The sequence below is a fragment of the Gossypium hirsutum genome, chromosome D06 (assembly GCF_007990345.1).
Source record: "Gossypium hirsutum isolate 1008001.06 chromosome D06, Gossypium_hirsutum_v2.1, whole genome shotgun sequence".
In the NCBI taxonomy this organism is placed as follows: domain Eukaryota; kingdom Viridiplantae; phylum Streptophyta; class Magnoliopsida; order Malvales; family Malvaceae; genus Gossypium; species Gossypium hirsutum.
This window is the reverse complement of record NC_053442.1, coordinates 41,025,337-41,047,593: the sequence shown is the minus strand read 5'-3', so window position 1 is coordinate 41,047,593 and position 22,257 is coordinate 41,025,337. Positions and strand designations below refer to the sequence as shown.

Sequence of the window (22,257 nt, the reverse complement as noted above, 5' to 3'; positions counted from 1 at the left end):
AATTTGTAGTTAGTCATTAGGTGAGTTTTAAACTTGTCAAAGTTGATAAATTGGGGGTTTAAATGGCTTGTTTATATTGTTAAGTTGGTTATGGTGGTTTCATCAAATGATGGTTATTAATGATTTTGATAAATTGACCAAAGTGTAGTGATAAGTGTGAATTATATTTGACACGTTGCTCATGATTTTGTTGATTCGGTTATGTCATGTATTTAATGGTGGTAAGATGAGCATTCGGTTTTTATCATGGAAGCATAGGAAGCTTGTTAAAGTTGAATTTTAGAAAAGTTAAATGTGTGTGTGCTTGTGCTAGAGCCGAATGTGTATATGTATACTATGAGGTGGTTTAGCTTAAAGAAAATTAAGGTGCTCGGAAGGTGATTGTCGTGGATAGTTTAAGTAATGAAATTTAATTTCTGTTATGTAAAGTGATGACATTGCTGTTTGCAAATTTGAAGTTAAAAATTATTGATTGAGCATCAAGAGCTTATGGAAACAAAGTCGGATCGTGGAAAAAGGGAAATTGGTCGAATAGTCGGAATTGACGTACATTAGCGATCGAGGTAAGTTTTAAGTATTAAAGCCTATAATGTGATTGAGTATGATATGTTAAGCACATATTAAAAGAATCATAACTCTATTGTAAATTTTTATGCATATAGCCTAATGGCTATTATGAAGTATAGGTAAGTTATTAATATGATATGTTGCCAAATGGATATGATATTATGAAGTGCTAAAAGGATATGTCAGAAGAGTAAAATTGTGATAAACCTGCTCAGGACAGCAGCAGTAACATGAATTTAGAAAATCACCATAAATTGTTGGAGTTGAATGAGAGGCTGAATAAATTATGAAATTAAAGCTTAAGGAGTCTAGTTTCTTATAAAAGAAACCGTGTAAGAAAATTTATTTCCGATAATGAGATATTTAAAGTTGTGTGAGACAGTGCAGAATGGCACTGTAATCCTCTGTTCCGTTTTTAGAAAATCATTATAAATTGTACAAAAATGGTTATAAGATAAAATTTATATGCTTAGACTCCTTAATGAGTCTAGTTTCAAATGAAATCAAATACAACACATTTTGAATCCTGTAAAATGAGAAATCTGATTCGTAGTGAAGAGTGGTCAGATTAGTCAAACAGTGAAACAGGGGAAACTTTAAGAAAAATCTGGTATTGATTGGCCAAACTTAAAATTCTGGAAATTTTATGGATGGAAGATATACAAGTCTATATTTAGGAAAAATTAACGGAAAGTGATTTGGAGTTTTGTAGCTCCAGTTATAAATGATTTAGTGACTATTGCTCAGGAAAAACAGCTTGTGCTGAATTTGAGATTGTGTTGTAAACCTTGATAAACTTGTTCTAGTTGCTCATAAGCTATTGATTAAACCCATACGTGAATTCTAAATTGTGATATTGGAAAATGATAGATGTAGATTCAGCCAACACAATTTATATATGTGATAAGGCCTAATGGCCGATGTGATGAATGTGAAAGTGTATATGTGTGATAAGGCCTAATGGCCGATGTGATGAATGTGAAAGTGTATATATGTGATAAGGCCTAATGGCCGATGTGATGAATGTGAAAGTGTATATATGTGATAAGGCCTAATAGCCGATGTGATGAATGTGAAAGTGTATATATGTGATAAGGCCTAATAGCCGATGTGATGAATGTGAAAGTGCATATGTGTGATAAGGCCTAATAGCCGATGTGATGAATGTGAAAGTGTATATATGTAATAAGGCCTAATGGCCGATGTGATGAATTTGAAAGTGTATAAATGTGATAAGGCCTAATGGCCGATGTGATGAATGTGAAAGTGTATATATGTGACAGGGCCGAGTGGCCAACGTGATGGATGTGAAAGTGCATAAATGTGATAAGTCCCGAAGGGCATTTGTGTCAGTACTATATCCGGGTTAAAACCCCGCAGGCTTTATGCGAGAATATTATCACTGATTAATGTCCGTAAGCTTTGTGCTCGTACTATATCCGAGCTCTAAAGGCCCGATGACTACGTGTGGGACTTTTGTCCGGGTAAGACCCGATAACTTCGTGTGGAGATTATGTCCGGGTAAGACTTCGTAATAAGAATTGCTTATAAATATATTCAATGCGAAAGGTTAAACAGGTATGTACTCCAAGTTTATATGTGAGCTTGATTTGCACTAAATCATAAGGTAGTTATGTGATGCATACGAGAGCAATCTATGAGACTATTCCTATGATTATGTGACATCGGATCAGTGTGAGAGGCGATGTGAAATCATACGATATATCTATGTCACATGAGCTCACTTTTATGTGAAAGTTTATCTGCATATTGTATATGATGAGATGTGCATATTCGGTAAAGGGATGGCATGCCCGAAGGAAGAGTGAAATAAAAATACGAACAACTATGTTATAATTGTTGACACTGCTTAAAACTTACTAAGCATTGTAATGCTTACTCCGTTTACTCTGTTTCCTCTGTTTTATAGATCTCATTGAGAAGCTACAGGCTCGGGGATCGTCAGCAACTAGTCACACTATCACTATCCACTGTTTGGTACTGCTATGTTTCGGATTATCTTATGGCATGTATAAAATAGACTAGTGGCGGAAGAATATTTTGGTTAATGTATATAGCCATGCGAAAATGGCTTATATATGTTTGAGCATAATGTTATAACCATTTGGTATGGAATGGTTAATCACTATCATAATTTGTGCTATTTATGCTAAAAGGGCTAGTTGAATCATGGAAACTATGAAATAGGTAAAGTCTGCCTTAAAGGCAGATGCTGGCAGCAGCAGTGAGGTAGATTTGGAAAATCACTAAAAATAGTAGGATTGGAATTAAATAATTAATAAATTATGTAAACGAACCTTGATGAATCTATTTTCATAGGAAAGTAACGAAACGATCATATGGACAGTATGTTAAGAGATATTCAGGTTCTCGTGAGACAGGGCCAGAACGGTTTCTGGATTCCCTGTTCCAACTTTGGAAATTCATTATAAATTAACCAGAGATAATTAGGAGTCATTCCATATATGTATAGATTCCTCTCTGAGTCTAGTTTCTATAGAAACAAACGGAATCAGTATTGAAGCTCTGTGCAGGGAGATATCCAAGTCGTAATGCGCAAAGGTCAGTGTAGTCGATCCCTGTAACATGGGAGACTTTGACTAATAAACTGTACTAATTGGCCCTACCAAAAATTCTAGAAAACAATATGTAGATGGGCATATGAGCCTAGTTTCAGGGAAAATTACGAAACTGATTTTCGAGTTGTGAAACTCAAGATATGATTTTTAAGGTGACAGTGACGCAGTTAGCCAGCTTGCCTGGAAAATTTTTAAAATGGACTGCGATAGTAAGCGAAATTAGTCTGTGAACCCCTCGTGTCCGACTCCGGCAACGGTCTCGGGTACGGGGTGTTACAATTTGATTGGTATCAGAGCTACGGTTTAGTCGATTCTAGGACTAACGTAGCACGCGTGAGTCTATTTATACATGCCATAAAGTGATAAAATGATAGTGTGATGATTTTTGGCTATTAAAAATGTGTTTGTTGTATTGCAATGAATCTTGATCCCGATCGAGCTGTAGCAAGCTTCTGACTATGAGAATTTGCGATATAACTTCACTTAGATATGCCTAAATTATTAAGTTGATCAGGTACGTATCATGTACTCGTATTTGAATTTCGATTTGGATTGAATTATAAGGGTATAAGTGATGCAATTTTGAATGAGTGTTATGACTATAAATGTGATTTTTGTATGTGGCTATGGAACTGGAAGTTGAATGGTCGATAAGCATGTTGTGTTTGTATTCAAGTAATGTAAATGATATACTAATGTGTATTGCTATATGTGTATATGTATGTAGAGACGAAATTGTCGAATGTAAAAAGGCAGTGAAGCGTATAGAGTGGTTGGTTTTCAGCACTAAGTGTGCGGGCAATAAGTGTTCACGGTTGTGAGATTGGCACTAAGTGTGCGGGCAATAAGTGTTCACGATTGTGAGATTGGCACTAAGTGTGCGGGCAATAAGTGTTCACGGTTGTGAGATTGGCACTAAGTGTGCAGGCTTGAAATGCATGGCACTAAGTGTGCGAGTTTAAAGTACATGGCACTAAGTGTGCGTGGTTGATTATTAAGCACTATGTGTGTGAACCCACTATATATATATATTTTCTATCAATTATTTATATTAAGGGTGCGACCTTACCAAGTCGATTTCGGACAGCGGAAAGGGGTAAGTTCTTGAGTAATAGAGCTTGAATTATGATTTGATTAGGTCATGTATTAAGCAAATCAAAATCATGCTCTTTGTGTGTGGCTATTGAGCCGAAATTGCAAGAATGATAAGTGTCTTGTGTTTGAGTTTTGCTAATGAAAATGAAATACGAATGTGTCATGAGTTATTGTTAAATGTGCATGGTTATTCGAATGATGTCCGGGCTAAGTCCCGAAGGCTTTGTGCTAAGTGACCATATCCGGACTAAGATCCGAAGGCATTGGTGCGAGTTACTAAATCCGGGCTAAGTCCCGAAGAGCATTCATGCTAGTGATGTATCCGGGCTAAGTCCCGAAGAGCATTCGTGCTAGTGATATATCCGTGTTAAATCCCGAAGAGCAATCATGCTGGTGACGTGTATTCGGGCCTTCGTGCCTAGTAGGCTTCGTGCCGGTAATTTGAGCAAAGTTTAAGTATTCATTACTATACGAATTCAAATTTAAATGAGATGATATGTTTAAAAGTGTTCATACATGATGTTTATAGACTTGGTTAAGTCATTTCAATGTGTAATAACGAATGAATAAGAGCACTATGTGTGTGAATGATTGGAGGCACTGTGTGTGTGCGAATTCCTTTAACCGAGCACTATGAGTGCGAGATCGGTCAGTGGGCACTAAGTGTGTGAAGTGGAATTCATGTAAGACCTCGTTTGGGACGAAGGCATTGATTTGAGATAGTGTGTAAGACCATGTCTGGGACATGGCATCGGCTCGATATGTGAGAATATGTAAGACCATATCTAGGATATGGCATTGTAAGAGCTATATGTGCTATTGCTGAATGGACACTAATTTGTTAATCTTTTTTTTTTCAAGAAATTATTTTGATTAAGTTTCGACATTCGAAAGTTTGAAAGAATTTTTGATGAATGTTGATAATTTTGGATATACGAGTTATGCGCTAGAATAAATCTCATGCCAGTGTATTATATTAGGCTTTATGCCTATTCGACTGTATACGGGTAACGTTAACTATGATTGAATGTGCTAAATGAACTAAATGTTCAGGTACGTGGAAGTTGACTTTTCTTTTGGAAATGAGTTAAGTTGAATATTGAGATGTGATAAAGTTATAAAGGATATTTATTGGGATGTTTGAGTATATGTGTACTTTCGGTTAGGTTACAGCTTATTCATGAATGAAAATGTGGGTTGATGATGTGAATTATACATGTTAATATGTGCTTAATATGTGTTTGAAATGCATTTGTGAATTAAGTTAAGTGATTATTGCTTATGAAATCAAAAAAATGAGATATATGTGCATACTTGTAGAAATGTTTATGTATTTGTTTTAAGATAAGAAAATGATTTTATAGATCGATGCGAAATCAATAATGAATTACAATTGCCATCGATGAGCTAATGTTTATATGAATATAATTCAATAAGAGGACGTTATCCTAAACTATGCATCGGTAGAAATTTTCGGGGACGAAAATCCTTAAAGGGGGGAAGAGTTGTGACACCCCTAATTTGACCCTAGTCGGGAAGTGGTTTCGGGACCGCTAAACCGAGTTGCAGAAATAATTGAATATATTATTTTATGTCTAAAATATGTGATCATGCATGTGTGAAATTTGAATGCTTTGATTTTTGTCAATTTGAATGTATTTCTAAATAAAAAGGACTTATGTGAGAAAATTTAGAAATGTGCTAGGCAATTGCAAAATGGCCTATTAATGCATATTGTGAAAATGATGGGTTTGCATGTCAATTTACCCAAATTAAGGCATGGTGGCCAGCCATGCTATGAGTGGAAACATGTCACAAACATGTTATGTTAGTGATGGATGTTAGGAACAATAAAATAAAGAGTATGGGATACAAAATATATGCCTTTTATATTAATAAATTAAATGTTAAATGAATAAATAATATGAAATATGAACATATATTAAAAGAAATGGGTGATAAAAACAAAGTTGGTTCATCTTTTTCTTCTTCTCCATTGCCGTGAGTAGAAAAGGGAAAGAAGGAAAAAATAGCTTGAGACACATTTGGCCATTAGCATAGATTGATTCTAAGGTATGAGTTTATGTCATTTTTTTGTTGAAAACTTGTGAAATTGAGTTTGTATCTTAGTTCTATCTTAAACCATGAGTTATTCTCTTAGATTTTTTTATGGAAGCATGTACGGTTTTGTATAGAAAATCCTATGTTTGAAATTTGTTGTTAGAAAAGGGATTAAGAGTACTTAATAGACTCCATGAGGTTAAATTTCATATGAATAGGAAATTGTGACCTTAATTTATGAGCTAGATGCAATCCCTTATAAACCCCACGTTGAATTTCGATTTTGGTCAAAGAATGTGTATTCGGCCAAGTTCTTGATGAGTTAAATTTGATTGCTTGAAGCTTTAATTTGTAATTAGTCATTAGGTGAGTTTTAAACTTGTCAAAGTTGATAAATTGGGGGTTTAAATGGCTTGTTTATATTGTTAAGTTGGTTATGGTGGTTTCATCAAATGATGGTTATTAATGATTTGATAAATTGACCAAAGTGTAGTGATAAGTGTGAATTATATTTGACACGTTGCTCATGATTTTGTTGATTCGGTTATGTCATGTATTTAATGGTGGTAAGATGAGCATTCGGTTTTTATCATGGAAGCATAGGAAGCTTGTTAAAGTTGAATTTTAGAAAAGTTAAATGTGTGTGTGCTTGTGCTAGAGCCGAATGTGTATATGTATACTATGAGGTGGTTTAGCTTAAAGAAAATTAAGGTGCTCGGAAGGTGATTGTCGTGGATAGTTTAAGTAATGAAATTTAATTTCTGTTATGTAAAGTGATGACATTGCTGTTTGCAAATTTGAAGTTAAAAATTATTGATTGAGCATCAAGAGCTTATGGAAACAAAGTCGGATCGTGGAAAAAGGGAAATTGGTCGAATAGTCGGAATTGACGTACATTAGCGATCAAGGTAAGTTTTAAGTATTAAAGCCTATAATGTGATTGAGTATGATATGTTAAGCACATATTAAAACAATCATAACTCTATTGTAAATTTTATGCATATAGCCTAATGGCTATTATGAAGTATAGGTAAGTTATTAATATGATATGTTGCCAAATGGATATGATATTATGAAGTGCTAAAAGGATATGTCAGAAGAGTAAAATTGTGATAAACCTGCTCAGGACAGCAGCAGTAACATGAATTTAGAAAATCACCATAAATTGTTGGAGTTGAATGAGAGGCTGAATAAATTATGAAATTAAAGCTTAAGGAGTCTAGTTTCTTATAAAAGAAACCGTGTAAGAAAATTTATTTCCGATAATGAGATATTTAAAGTTGTGTGAGACAGTGCAGAATGGCACTGTAATCCTCTGTTCCGTTTTTAGAAAATCATTATAAATTGTACAAAAATGGTTATAAGATAAAATTTATATGCTTAGACTCCTTAATGAGTCTAGTTTCAAATGAAATCAAATACAACACATTTTGAATCCTGTAAAATGAGAAATCTGATTCGTAGTGAAGAGTGGTCAGATTAGTCAAACAGTGAAACAGGGGAAACTTTAAGAAAAATCTGGTATTGATTGGCCAAACTTAAAATTCTGGAAATTTTATGGATGGAAGATATACGATTCTATATTCAGGAAAAATTAACGGAAAGTGATTTTGAGTTTTGTAGCTCCAGTTATAAATGATTTAGTGACTATTGCTCAGGAAAAACAGCTTTTGCTGAATTTGAGATTGTGTTGTAAACCTTGATAAACTTGTTCTAGTTGCTCATAAGCTATTGATTAAACCCATACGTGAATTCTAAATTGTGATATTGGAAAATGATAGATGTAGATTCAGCCAACACAGTTTATATATGTGATAAGGCCTAATGGCCGATGTGATGAATGTGAAAGTGTATATGTGTGATAAGGCCTAATGGCCGATGTGATGAATGTGAAAGTGTATATATGTGATAAGGCCTAATGGCCAATGTGATGAATGTGAAAGTGTATATATGTGATAATGCCTAATAGCCGATGTGATGAATGTGAAAGTGTATATATGTGATAAGGCCTAATGGCCGATGTGATGAATGTGAAAGTGTATATGTGTGATAAGGCCTAATAGCCGATGTGATGAATGTGAAAGTGCATATGTGTGATAAGGCCTAATAGCCGATGTGATGAATGTGAAAGTGTATATATGTAATAAGGCCTAATGGCCGATGTGATGAATGTGAAAGTGTATATATGTGATAAGGCCTAATGGCCGATGTGATGAATGTGAAAGTGTATATATGTGACAGGGCCGAGTGGCCAACGTGATGGATGTGAAAGTGCATAAATGTGATAAGTCCCGAAGGGCATTTGTGTCAGTACTATATCCGGGTTAAAACCCCGCAGGCTTTATGCGAGAATATTATCACTGATTAATGTCCGTAAGCTTTGTGCTCGTACTATATCCGAGCTCTAAAGGCCCGATGACTACGTGTGGGACTTTTGTCCGGGTAAGACCCGATAACTTCGTGTGGAGATTATGTCCGGGTAAGACTTCGTAATAAGAATTGCTTATAAATATATTCAATGCGAAAGGTTAAACAGGTATGTACTCCAAGTTTATATGTGAGCTTGATTTGCACTAAATCATAAGGTAGTTATGTGATGCATACGAGAGCAATCTATGAGACTATTCCTATGATTATGTGACATCGGATCAGTGTGAGAGGCGATGTGAAATCATACGATATATCTATGTCACATGAGCTCACTTTTATGTGAAAGTTCATCTGCATATTGTATATGATGAGATGTGCATATTCGGTAAAGGGATGGCATGCCCGAAGGAAGAGTGAAATAAAAATACGAACAACTATGTTATAATTGTTGACACTGCTTAAAACTTACTAAGCATTGTAATGCTTACTCCGTTTACTCTGTTTCCTCTGTTTTATAGATCTCATTGAGAAGCTACAGGCTCGGGGATCGTCAGCAACTAGTCACACTATCACTATCCACTGTTTGGTACTGCTATGTTTCGGATTATCTTATGGCATGTATAAAATAGACTAGTGGCGGAAGAATATTTTGGTTAATGTATATAGCCATGCGAAAATGGCTTATATATGTTTGAACATAATGTTATAATCATTTGGTATGGAATGGTTAATCACTATCATAATTTGTGCTATTTATGCTAAAAGGGCTAGTTGAATCATGGAAACTATGAAATAGGTAAAGTCTACCTTAAAGGCAGATGCTGGCAGCAGCAGTGAGGTAGATTTGGAAAATCACTAAAAATATTAGGATTGGAATTAAATAATTAATAAATTATGTAAACGAACCTTGATGAATCTATTTTCATAGGAAAGTAACGAAACGATCATATGGACAGTATGTTAAGAGATATTCAGGTTCTCGTGAGACAGGGCCAGAATGGTTTCTGGATTCCCTGTTCCGACTTTGGAAATTCATTATAAATTAACCAGAGATAATTAGGAGTCATGCCATATATGTATAGATTCCACTCTGAGTCTAGTTTCTATAGAAATAAACGGTATCAGTATTGAAGCTCTGTGCAGGGAGATATCCAAGTCGTAATGCGCAAAGATCAGTGTAGTCGATCCCTGTAACATGGGATACTTTGACTAATAAACTGTACTAATTGGCCCAACCAAAAATTCTAGAAAACAATATGTAGATGGGCATATGAGTCTAGTTTCAGGGAAAAATTACGAAACTGATTTTCGAGTTGTGAAACTCAAGATATGATTTTTAAGATGACAGTGACGCAGTTAGCCAGCTTGCCTGGAAAATTTTTAAAATGGACTGCGATAGTAAGCGAAATTAGTCTGTGAACCCCTCGTGTCCGACTCCGGCAACGGTCTCGGGTACGGGGTGTTACAGTTAGGGATGATACCTAAGCTGTTAATGAAGTGATCGCATGAAGCTCCATAGATCTAGCAACTCTTCTGCCAGTACCCACTCTTATAGTTGGATATTGATAATCATTGTTAGCTATCCTTTCCAGAATCTCATATGCCTCATTATACGATTTATCCAGCAAAGTCCCATTGGTAGATGAATCAAATACCATTCGTGTATGTGTGTTAAGTCCATTATAAAACATTTCCATTTGTGTCCAGTGTTGGAAACCATGCATCAGAAATTTTCTAATCAATTCCTTGAATTGGTCCCAAGCTTCATACAATGTCTCATTTTCATATTGCCGAAAAGATATAATATCGTTCCTCAATTTGGAAATCATGTTTGGAGGATTATATCGCAACAAAAACCTTTGACAAAGTTCATTCCAAGATGCCACTGTTCCTGACGACAAAGCATTCAACCATGCTCTGGCACGATCTCGCAATGAATAAGGAAATAGCTTGAGTCTTAAGGCATCTTCAGGAACACCCTGTTGCCTGAATGAATCATTGACCTCCAGAAAGAGTTTACATGTAGCCACGGATCTTCAATAGGTAGTCCACAAGACTGTCCTAACATTTGTAGCATTTGAACATCACTGGTTTCAACACAAAATACTGAGCTTGAATATGTGGTCTAACAATCCCTGGATTCAAATAATTCAAGATTGGCTCTACATGCTCTCTAATAGGTCTATCTCTATCATCTATCACACGAGGAATATCAACATTCCTACCATTCGGATGTAATGGATGTTCTCTGCCTAGATAATTTCCTATCCATTCCATCTCTCGCAATTATTTTCTCCTTCTTTTCAAGGTTCTCTCAATTTCAGGATCAAAATAATACTATTCATTCTCAAGAATGCCTCTACTCATAAACTAGAAACAAACCTCAAAAAGAATAAAAAACAACTAAGTAAGATAAAACTAAGACAATTAAATCAATAATAACAAACCAAAATTCACCAATTTACTGATCCCCAGTAATGGCGCCAAAAAATTGTCGCGTGTGAACATGTAAAGTGAATGTGCAAGTATACACGTCAAATCAAGTAATAAAGTGATAAGTGAGATTGTCTCGAAAGGGATAAGAATAGGTAAAAATATGGTTGATTTATTACTATAAACTATATGAATTAGGCTTATGGCAAAGTAAATAGAATAATGGTTTGAAGTAAAGTTTTAATGTATGACATATACAAATCAAGTAATGAAAAAAATGTTGTGGCAATTCCATGAGACGAAGTTGAGAGGATTGAAGCTACTGAATGGGAAGGTTGGAACTACTTGGATTATACCTTAATAACATAATAATGTCATGGCAAAACCTGATCAAATTACTATTCAGAGTACAATTACCGCATTCTACTTTTTTCGAGAGCTAGAATTAAAGTTATCATTCTAAGTCTTTGTATGTCTACAAGTTTCAAGAATAATGCCTAACAATATATTTCCTTACTCTGTACAGATTACAACTCTATGTCTAGAGTCCTATAAGTATTTGCTCGAGTACTCACTCATATAATTTGATTATGATCCAACTTATTTAACCTTTTTAAAATTAAATCAAGTTTAAGGATATAACATGCATTCATCTATATCTAGAGATTGCATGCATATATTTAAAATAATCCAAACTGAATAAAATAGTGGATCTACTCAAAATATTACCATGATCATCAATATATCAAAATAGATACAGTAATTCCAACTCAAATGAAATTAGCTCATGGCTTGGGATTTAAAATCCAAAATAAGAATAACATTCAACATCATCATTTACAGTTTTAAAATCACATAAATTCATTAGTAGAATGAAGGTAGAACTATAAGAAGCATTCACCACTCTAGCTTTCACTTCGACACTGCTAATCGTGCAGGACCTAAGGCTGATTGCTCATCCCTTTCCTCGCATCTCTGCTCTCCTCTTAAGCTGTTACCCTCTCCCTTTTCTCTGGAATTTTTCATGAGTTTTTATGGAGAGAAAATTGTTCTCTAAATCCCCTTCTAAAATCCTATTTTTTTCTTTTCTCTTTCCTCTTTTATAGGGTAAGTCCCCTCTCTCAGCATACAATTTTCTCCCCCTTTTCAGGTGGATTTATCTGGTACACATCTAGCTAGCTGAGAATGACGAGGATTAAGTGCTGCGTCAGCATTTTCCTAGAATTTCCATGGAATTTATTTTGGCAATCCATCCAACCTTTTGCCATGGCAATATTTCACTTTCTTTATTCTCTTCTTCCTTCCTACACCTTCTGCATACAACAACCAATTCCCTTCTTCCCAACAATAAAAGCAACATGAAATGAAATTTAAGGCACAATCCAAGTGTTATTATGAAATATTTTAAAAATAACATAAAAAAGAAAATATACATACTTAAGTATAAGTATTTAATCAAGCTTAGATGTTTGAAATATAACTCTTGTCAAAAGTTATCAGTCACTATGGTCAGTAACGACAATAATGAGCTTATCCATACACGAACTATCATAGGATGGAAAGTCTGTATGGACTACTGCAAGCTCAACAAAACCATAAGGAAGGACCATTTTCCACTGCCCTTCATTGATCAAATGTTAGATTGATTAGCTAGAAAGGATTTCTACTACTTCTTAAATGTATACCCTGGGTACAATCAAATTGCAATCAACCCAGAGGATCAAGAAAGACAACATTCACCTATCCGTATGGTACATTTTTCTTCAGAAGAATGTCCTTTGGTCTCTATAATGCACCGACAACATTCCAATGGTGCATGAATTCCATATTCTCTGATATGGTTGAGAATTTCCTTGAAGTGTTTATAGATGATTTCTCATTATTTGGGAATGACTTTGAAGGTTGTTTACATAACTTAGAGTTGGTACTTCAACACTGTGAGGAGACTAACCTCGTCTTAAACTGGGACAAGTGTCATTTCATGGAAAGAGAAGGCATTTTCCTAGGGCATAAAGGTTCCCATAAAGGAATCGAAGTTGACAACGAAAAAATTGAAGTAATTGAGAAACTGCCACCTCCAATGAGTGTTAAAGGAATTAGGAGTTTCTTAGGGCATGTTGGATTCTATAGGAGATTTATCAAAGACTTTTCCAAGAACTTTAAGCCCTTGTGTGCCTTGTTGGAACAAAATAAACCTTTCATCTCTGATGAACCTTGTCTGTTAGCTTTCGAGGAGTTAAAAAAGTGAGTAGTGGTTGCACTGATTCTAATAGCTCCTGAGTGGACATTGTCATTCAAGCTTATGTGTGATGCCAGTGATTATGCCACGGGAATAATATTCGTCCAAAGGAAAAACAAAATATTCCATGCGATCTATTATGCCAATCGGACTCTAATTTACGCGTAGCTTAATTACACCACCACTGAAAAGGAATTATTGGTTATGGTATTTGCATTCAATAAATTCTGCTCATATTTATTTGGTACCAAAGTCACGGTTTACACATACCATTTTGCCATTAAGTATTCAGTAGCTAATAAAGATGCAACACCGAGACTGATTTGGTGGATACTCTTGCTGCAAGACTTTGATTTGGAGATTCCAGACAGAAAGGGAATCAAAAATCAAGTGGCAGATCATCCATCAAGGTTTGAAGCTGGAAATGAAGATAGCAATATCAAGCTTATTAACGATGATTTCTCAGACGAGCAGTTGTTGATTGCCACGACATTGCCTTTGTATGCCGATATTGTAAATTTCTTAGTTAGTGGATTGTTGCCATCTAGTCTTAATATCTAGGGCAAAAAAATTTCATGCATGATGCGAGATTCTACTTCTGGGATGAGCCTTATCTATATAAGCAATGTGTTGATCAGATATTTCGAAAATGTATTCCTGATGAAAATAATAGTGTACTACAACATTGTCATTCAGCCCTATATGAAGGACATTTTGGTGGAATAAGAATAGCAGCAAAGGTACTCCAATCTTGGGTTTTATTGGTCAAATTTGTTCAAACATGCCCATAAATTTTATAATACATGTGATCGTTGTCAGAGAACAGGCAACCTGTCAAGGAGATACGAAATGCCACTGTAAAATATTCTAAAAATTGAGTTTTTCGATGTTTGAGGGATAGAATTTATGAGTCTATTTCCACCCCCGTTCAACAATTTATACATACTCGTGTCAATAGATTATGTCTCCAAATGGGTAGAAGCCATCGCTCTACCTACTAATGACGCAAATTCAGTGATGAAGTTCCTACACAATAACATCTTTACGAGATTCGGTACGCCTCGAGCCATCATTAATGATGAGGGGTCCCACTTCGATTGCTAGCTAGTTGCTAATACTTTGCAAAGGTACGGTGTGAAACAAAATATTTTCGTGGCATATCATCCCCAAACAAACAGGCAGACTGAAATTTCTAATAGGGAAATTAAGCAGATTTTGGAGAAGGTTGTTAATCCAAATCGTAAGGATTGGTCCTTAGGATTGGACGAAGCTTTATTGGAATATCACAATGCTTATAAAACAACGTTAGGAATTTCACCATTCAAGCTTGTCTACAAAAAACCTTGCCATTTGTAGGTTGAGTTAGAGCACAATGCGTACTGGGCTATGAAGAAATTAAACATGGATAGGAAAGCTGTTGGAAATTGAAGGTTGCTTGAGTTAAATGAGATTGAAGAATTTAAGGCACAAACTATGAGAGCACTAAACTTTATAAGGAGAAGACCAAGCATTAGTCTGATAAGAGAATTATGCCACGACAATTTGAACCAGGACAACATGTGTTGTTATTTAACTCAAGGTTGAAACAGTTCCCTGGGAAATTGAAATCTCATTGGTCAGGTCCCTTTGAAGTAGCCAAAGTATACTCTCATGGAGCAATTGACATCAAAGATAGCAAAATTTGGGTCACATTTAAAGTCAATGGACAACATTTAAAGCACTAATGGGGTGTTCATGTGGATCACGACAAACAATCCATTGACCTTAGAGATGCTTAAGTTTAATATTTCTTTCCTGTCTTTATTTTCTTTACTTGCTTTACTTTAATTTGTTTTTTATGTTTTTCATCTTTAATTACTTGATGTTATATCCAATTATGGTTATATTTTTTATTAAATGTATAGATTTTGCAGGAATTACAGAGAAAGGATGAAGGTGTAAGAAAAATAGATGCAGTACCAATAGGTGTTTGCCCCAACAATTCAGAAGCGAATTGCGCCACAGCAAAGTGGCTAAGTGAATAGTGAAGCACGAGAAAATATGGGTTGAAAAAATAGAAAAGCCCAAGAAAAAGATTTTGGACAACTGGATACCATCCTGTTAATTAGGAAGCCCAAAAAGATTTTAGGGCTAGGCCATCCTAAGGTTCCCTCCAAAATTCTTTCTATTTTGCCTTCTTCCCTCTTTTTCACGCAACTTACCCTATAAGTTTCTTTGAACCGTGCGGCCTATTACCACCATTTACTTCTCTCCAACTACCAACACCTCTTTCATTTGACTCTAGTTACTCAGTGTTTACCCTTTCATCTTCTTTAACCTCACTAACATCCTTTTCTTACACTCTAAATTTCATCCCATTAACCTCTCTCGATTAGTTTCACAAACCATTTTCTTAGCTAGAATCTAGAAAAATTCTCAAGGATTTTTCAAGATTACTTAATGGCAAGAGTAAAAACAACTTCCAAGGGTGTTGAATCTTCTCAGACAGGTGCCACTCAACCAAAAGCCTTCTTCAACAATGTCGCTGCCTCGAAATATGACAACAATATTTCCAAGTGACCATTCTACTTTGAGTAGGCACACATGGGTTATGACAAGTTAGTTTCATCTATTACGGAAAAACATGATCGGCAAACCTTCAGCTTACACCCAGACGACGTCTTAGTTAAAGTTGTTCGTGAGTTTTATTCCCCTTCATTAATGTTCGAGGAACATCGGTCCCATTTGATGAAGATACAATCAATGCCCAATTTGGGCTGACAGATGTTCAAGATGAGCATACCCCATTTGTTGAAAACATCAATACTGAAGGCTTGAATCGGGTGTTAAAAGACTTGTGTGTTGATGGAACTAGGTGGACTGTGTCCAGCCAAGAATGTCACACGGTGGAGAGGACTTCACTAAAGTCCATTGGTAAGGTCTGGTATCACTTCCTCAAGAGTAGGTTAATGTCATATACCCACAATTCAATAGTGTCTGAGGAATGAATGCTATTGCTGCATTCGATCATCATCAGTAGAAAAATCAACATCGGCAAATTTATTGTTCATGAGCTGTATCAATGTGCGAAAAGGATGCGGGCAGTCTAAATTTCCCTTCCCTCATCATTGCTCTTTGCAGAATGGCTAATGTCCCCTTAAATTTCAATAAGAATGTTACTCGAAACAAGGGAGGAATGTCCTAAGCTATATTTGCAAAAGTCCAAGGAGTTGAAACACCAAAACAACACCAACAATGTAAGGCACCTACATCCTCTGCTAGGAACTTTACCTCGGAAGAAACCTCAGATTCTCAGAGTTCATTTGAAAACAAGTGCTACAATCCTTGGAGCAACTGGAGCAAAGAATGTCCCTATTCGAGATTTAGCAATATCAAATTACTGAAGAAATGAAAAAGGCCCAAGAACAATAGGCATTTTATTGGTCCTATGTGAAGAAGCTTGATAATGCTCTAAAAAAGTCCATGCAGAAGAACTTCACTAAGCCAATACCTAAATTTCCTAATTTCCCCAAAACTTTGCTACCACTTCCTAGGGCTAAACGTGCTGAAGAAGAACCAATTGAAGTGCAGTTTAACAAGGTAGAGTCTACAAATGTGAGAGAAAGTCCTAAAAAAAGGGAAAGTAGTTGAGGTAGAACCTGAGAAAACAAAAACTATGAACAATAAGAGTAAGGAAGAAGAGAAAAATGAAACCACTCCTGTAGTTAAAGCAACTGAGAAGGGAAAATAAGTTGTCCCACTTAAGCCACTTGAAGCAATGTCCACACAAGACAGCGAAATCAACCACATCATTAACGAGCTTTGTGAATCCAAAAAGGAAGTAGAGGAACCACTCATTCAGTCACTTAAAAGAAAGACAAGATATAAGCCCATAGCAAGAAAATCAACCCATAGGTAGTGAAGTACCATCACCACAAATTAAGCTTTTGGACAGGGGAGTTTCTTTTACCCTCTGCTAAATAAATAATTCATACTACATTTCGTTAATTTTGAGTATCACGCATTGAGGACAATGCATCCCTTAGGTTTGGGGGTGTAGCATGCATTTTAAATTTTATTTTAACATTTCATCACTCATTTTTATATTTTATTCTTATTGACATACTTCGTTGCCATAGCATTTCATGCATTTTGATAGGTAATAAAGAATTGTTTGTTATAACATTATTGAGTTGATTGCATGATAGCTAATTTAATGATGTCTAATTATGATAAAAATAGTCCTTAATAGTCCTTAATTTTTAAAAATATATATATAGAAAGGACATGAATAGAATCGATTCCTAAGGTTAGGATTCTCTATCATATCTATGACAGTTAGATTGTATTCATTCAATCCTTAATGACCATAGGAATTTTTGAATTAAAATTCACAGTTTCTTATAGAAGTTATTGAGTCGAAATGTACAAATATAGCAAATGAAAGGCTAAATTTAAAATCCCAGAAGCATAAATTGCTAAGTTTTGTAATAAAGACTCCAATGTCTGTTTCATTGAGTAGCCTAATATTTTGGTGTTTGCTCCATCTTTACTTTTGGGTAGAAAAAGTTTCACATAAGAGTACCTTAAATATATTTTAGGACACTCAGCCGTGGAAAACTACTAACTAGCTTAGGAGTTTGGTGTTTGCTCCATATTTACTTCCAAGTAGAAAGGTAGTTGGAAATATGAGTGAAGAAAATAACTTCAAATCATGATTGTGCTAAGTACTTGGGAGTTCAGTGTTTGCTCCATCTTCATTTCCAAGTAGAAAGGCATGTGTGATGAGATGAATTCCCAAAAACAAAGAATGAAGCAATAAATGGGAGAAGTATCAACTAAAGTCAAATTAAAAGCTGCATTAGACCAGGAATTCGTAAGTTCTTTAAGAATTAACTAAATACAATCAAATCTACACAACTGAACTTAAGGAGATTTTGATTTTTGGGAAAGGTTCTTGCATTGTTAGATTTGATGAGCTTTTATTGGACAAATTGCACATATTTTTGAGTGCAAGACATTCTAAAGGCTAAAAATTGGCAATGCTTAATGAACTTGATAATGTAAGTACAAGCAATGGAGTGCATTAGAGCATGCATTAGTTTTTAGGTTGCATTGCAATGCTTGAGTACAAGCAATAATTTAGGTTTGGGGTGTGATAACTCTTGAAAAGAGTTATAATTCATACTGTTAGACTTAGTTAATTGCTTGTACTTGGTAAAATTAGCTTTATTTTAGGTAATTGCACGATCAATTTTAGTCAATCGAATAGTGCATCTAAGAACTTGATATGGTAATTACTTTATTGCATCATTAATTTTAACTACTTGTAGATAAATTGTAGGTTTAAGGGAGAAGAATAGTAGAGGATAAAGGGTTACCGAGGCATTATGAGTTGTCATGGCAATGCTGGTGAAGAAAACAACAAACACCTAGTTAACAATGAGAGCATTCAGCACCTAGTCCTCCACATGCATGTATAATAGAGAATATTCACCTCAAAATTAGGAAAAAAGAAATCATTGCCTGATGGATTTTACCTTAGAGGAGAGCCTAAGTATAAAAGGAAAAAGGGGAACCAAAAAGGGAGGAGGCGAAGAAAATGAGAGAAGCTGCACCAGGATGCCGAGTTGGGGAATTTGTGTTTGAATCCCATATTTATTTCTCTACAATTTGTTTCAAATATTCCGTACTAAACTAATATTTTTGGTATATTTGTGCAACCCAGCTATGAGCTAACTTAATACGGCTAGGATTACTTTGGATGATGTTTTAGCTTTGATTAATGTTCATGGATTAATATGGTTCATTCTACTACTTTACCCAATGGTTATTTTTGTTTAAATTCTTATTAGGATTTTGATAAATGCTTGACAAGCCTTAAGGTAGCTTAATACCGATACGGTTAGGTTGTTGTAAACGGAAAAATATATAGGATTTTTCCTATATAATTCATCACCTTTTTACGTAAAATTGTTGTTAAAACCAAGTAATTGTTTAATAAATTAATAAAATATATGAAAATATGAAATTAGGACATAGAAATTATTAAAATGTAATTTTATGTTTTATTATATAGTTTTCATGCATAAAATGACTTATTTTATATTGATTTAAGCATATTATATTTTTAAGCTATGAAGTGGGCCATGCACGATTAAGTTAAATAATAAAATATAATGTTATTTTTTAATAATTCTTTTAAATATTTCATTAATAAAACTAGGTTTAATTAATTAAGTAAATTGATTAATTAAACTGGTTAAATTAATTCATTTGGTCCTCTGAACTATCTGTTATTTTTGACAGGTTTGAGAGTTTTCTTCTAATTGTAAAACCGTCCAAAGTGGGGACCAAGTCAACCCAATTTTCGGCTTCACATAGCTGATTATAAAAAAAATTTTGGTTTAATTATACAGGGCCCTTGAAGAGTTGAAGAAATTAGAGATTTACCTGAAGATTTGTTGGAGACCGAGTCTTAGTCCTAAGTTGTTGTGGCATTCAAATTGACCAAAAATCAAGGAAAAATCAGCCACATTTCCTCAATTCATGGCCGGCCACTCTTGGAGGAGGTTTCAAAGGATGGACACTCCTAATTTTAGCAAACTAGCTCCCTTGCCTCACCTATAAATAAGAGCTCATTTCTCATCATCCCTCATTCCTCATCTTATCATCTCTCTCAAATATCTTAGCTCTCATGCCTATAATCATCCTTGCATAAGGGTTTTAACAAATTAGCCTCCTAAAGAGCCCTTGGTCAGCCACCTTGGAGAACCATCAGCAAATGAGCAACGCAAAGAAGCGAAGGGGCCTCGTCAGTCAGAGTCTTGGGTGACAGTCACTTTGAATTGGGTTTAATCTTTCTTTTATTTATTTAATATAAATTTGTTTGCTATGTATTCTTTGTTCTTGTTTACAGCAATGATAGCTTAATTTTATTTAAGCTAGGATGATTATTTTGATTAAATGATATTTATTTGATTCATGCTTGTAATGTTTGTGCCTCAATCGATCATGTTTTCAATTAAAATCAAGTCTGCATTTCGTTCATACGTGATTGAAATGCACCTGAATTAACTAAGCGATCCTAACCAGACGATGGCTAATGGACGCATAATTGAAATGCGCATGCTCAATTTAGATTCTAACCGGATTAAATTGTAGGTTGCATAACAACTCTAACCTGGCTCTGTTATCTGTATAGTTTTTAGATTTGTGTGATTAAATTGTTTCAAACCTAACACGTCCCTGTTACCTCACACGAATGCTAAGAAACACTTAGTAAATAAGGATCAGTAAAATAGGTATTTACTAAGTAAACCAAACTCATGAAAGATCGAGTTGCCATGAAATGTTTTTTCGAATATTATTAAGCATGATGATAATATACTAAGTTTTTAAATAAAGTAATTGTCCTAGTTTATTTATGTTATAATTGTTGCAAATTGTGTTAAATTTTACTAAAATCTATTTCATTCATATAGCCTGCATATTAGGACAATTTACATTAGAGATCATTGCATCTAGTTTATACCGCTTCTCAACTATATTTTGTTTTTATTTTTCAAATTGTTAATATAATTTTACAAATTAAGTGACTTAGCACAAATACAATCCCTGTGGAGATGATAACTCGATACTTACTTATTACTTGATAACGACTGTGTACACTTGCACAAACCCGAGCGTTACAAGTTTTTGGCGCCGTTGTCGGGGATTGTCAACTATTGTCATAGTAATTTTTTTCGTGAAATTATTTATTTTCAATTTTATTTATTTCTAACATTACTAACTTATTTTTTTAATTTTTTTGATTTTTTGTTCAGGTGTTTATTAGCATAGATCGAATTATCAATTTGCTCCCTATAGACCCTAAAATTGAGCGAACTTTTAAACAAAGAAGACGCGAACAAACAACTCAAAGACAAGTCGAGATGGACCCTGGAAATCGGAATCAAGACCAATGTAATGAAGCCGATTATGTACGAAATCTCATCCTCATTGCCGATGATAGGGATCGATGCATCAGACAATATGTTGTGCCGCTTTTCAGTGAGTTAAACCCAGGAATTAGAAGGCCAGATATTGAGGCAACCCAGTTTGAATTGAAACCAGTGATGTTTCAAATGCTACAAACAATGGGCCAATTTAGTGGTATGCCCACAGAAGATCCACATCTCCACCTTCGATTGTTTATGGAGGTGAGTGATTAATTCAAGATAGCCGGTTGACTAAAGACGTACAAAGATTGAAGTTGTTTCTGTACTCATTGTGAGATCGAGCATGAGCATGGCTCAATTCATTGCCACCAAGGTCCATATCTACATGGCAAGAATTAGCAGAGAGATTTTTGGTTAAGTATTTTCCATGTAGCAAAAATGCTAAGTTGAGGAACGAGTTCACAACTTTCCAGCAATTAGATGATGAGTCTTTGTATGAGGCTTGGGAGCAATTCAAGGAGTTACTTCGTAAGTGTCCTCATCATGGGATTCCTCATTGTATCCAGTTGGATACATTCTATAATGGTCTCAATGTACATACAAGATTGATGGTCGATGCTTCTACAAATGGTGCAATTTTGTCTAAGTCTTATAATGAGTCTTATGAGATCATCGAGAGGATCGTGAGTAATAACAGCTTCAAGAAGATGAGCAGCCGGAGTTCATGAAGTTGACTCTCTTACTTCATTATCGGCTCAGGTATCGTCTATTTTCTCTATGTTAAAATAGTTAACCGCTAATAGTACTAATAGCAGCTCAGCCACCAAGTCCGTTCGAAGTAGTTTCCTGTGTGTACTGTGGGGAAGGTCATTTTTTTGAGAATTGTCCATCAAATCCTGAGTTAGTGTACTATGTGGGGAACCAATATCAAAATAAGAGTGGACAAGGTCCCTAGTCCAACTTCTACAATCCT

General features: G+C 35.0%; 1 non-coding gene across 1 annotated transcript; it reads right to left on the bottom strand.

Annotated features, from left to right (window-relative positions):
* Positions 1–21,727: 21,727 nt before the first annotated feature.
* LOC121218781 (small nucleolar RNA R71) lies at positions 21,728–21,834 on the bottom strand. Its single transcript, XR_005915258.1, has one exon. It is a non-coding gene; the product is annotated as a small nucleolar RNA R71 (small nucleolar RNA).
* Between the last annotated feature and the right edge of the window lie 423 nt (positions 21,835–22,257).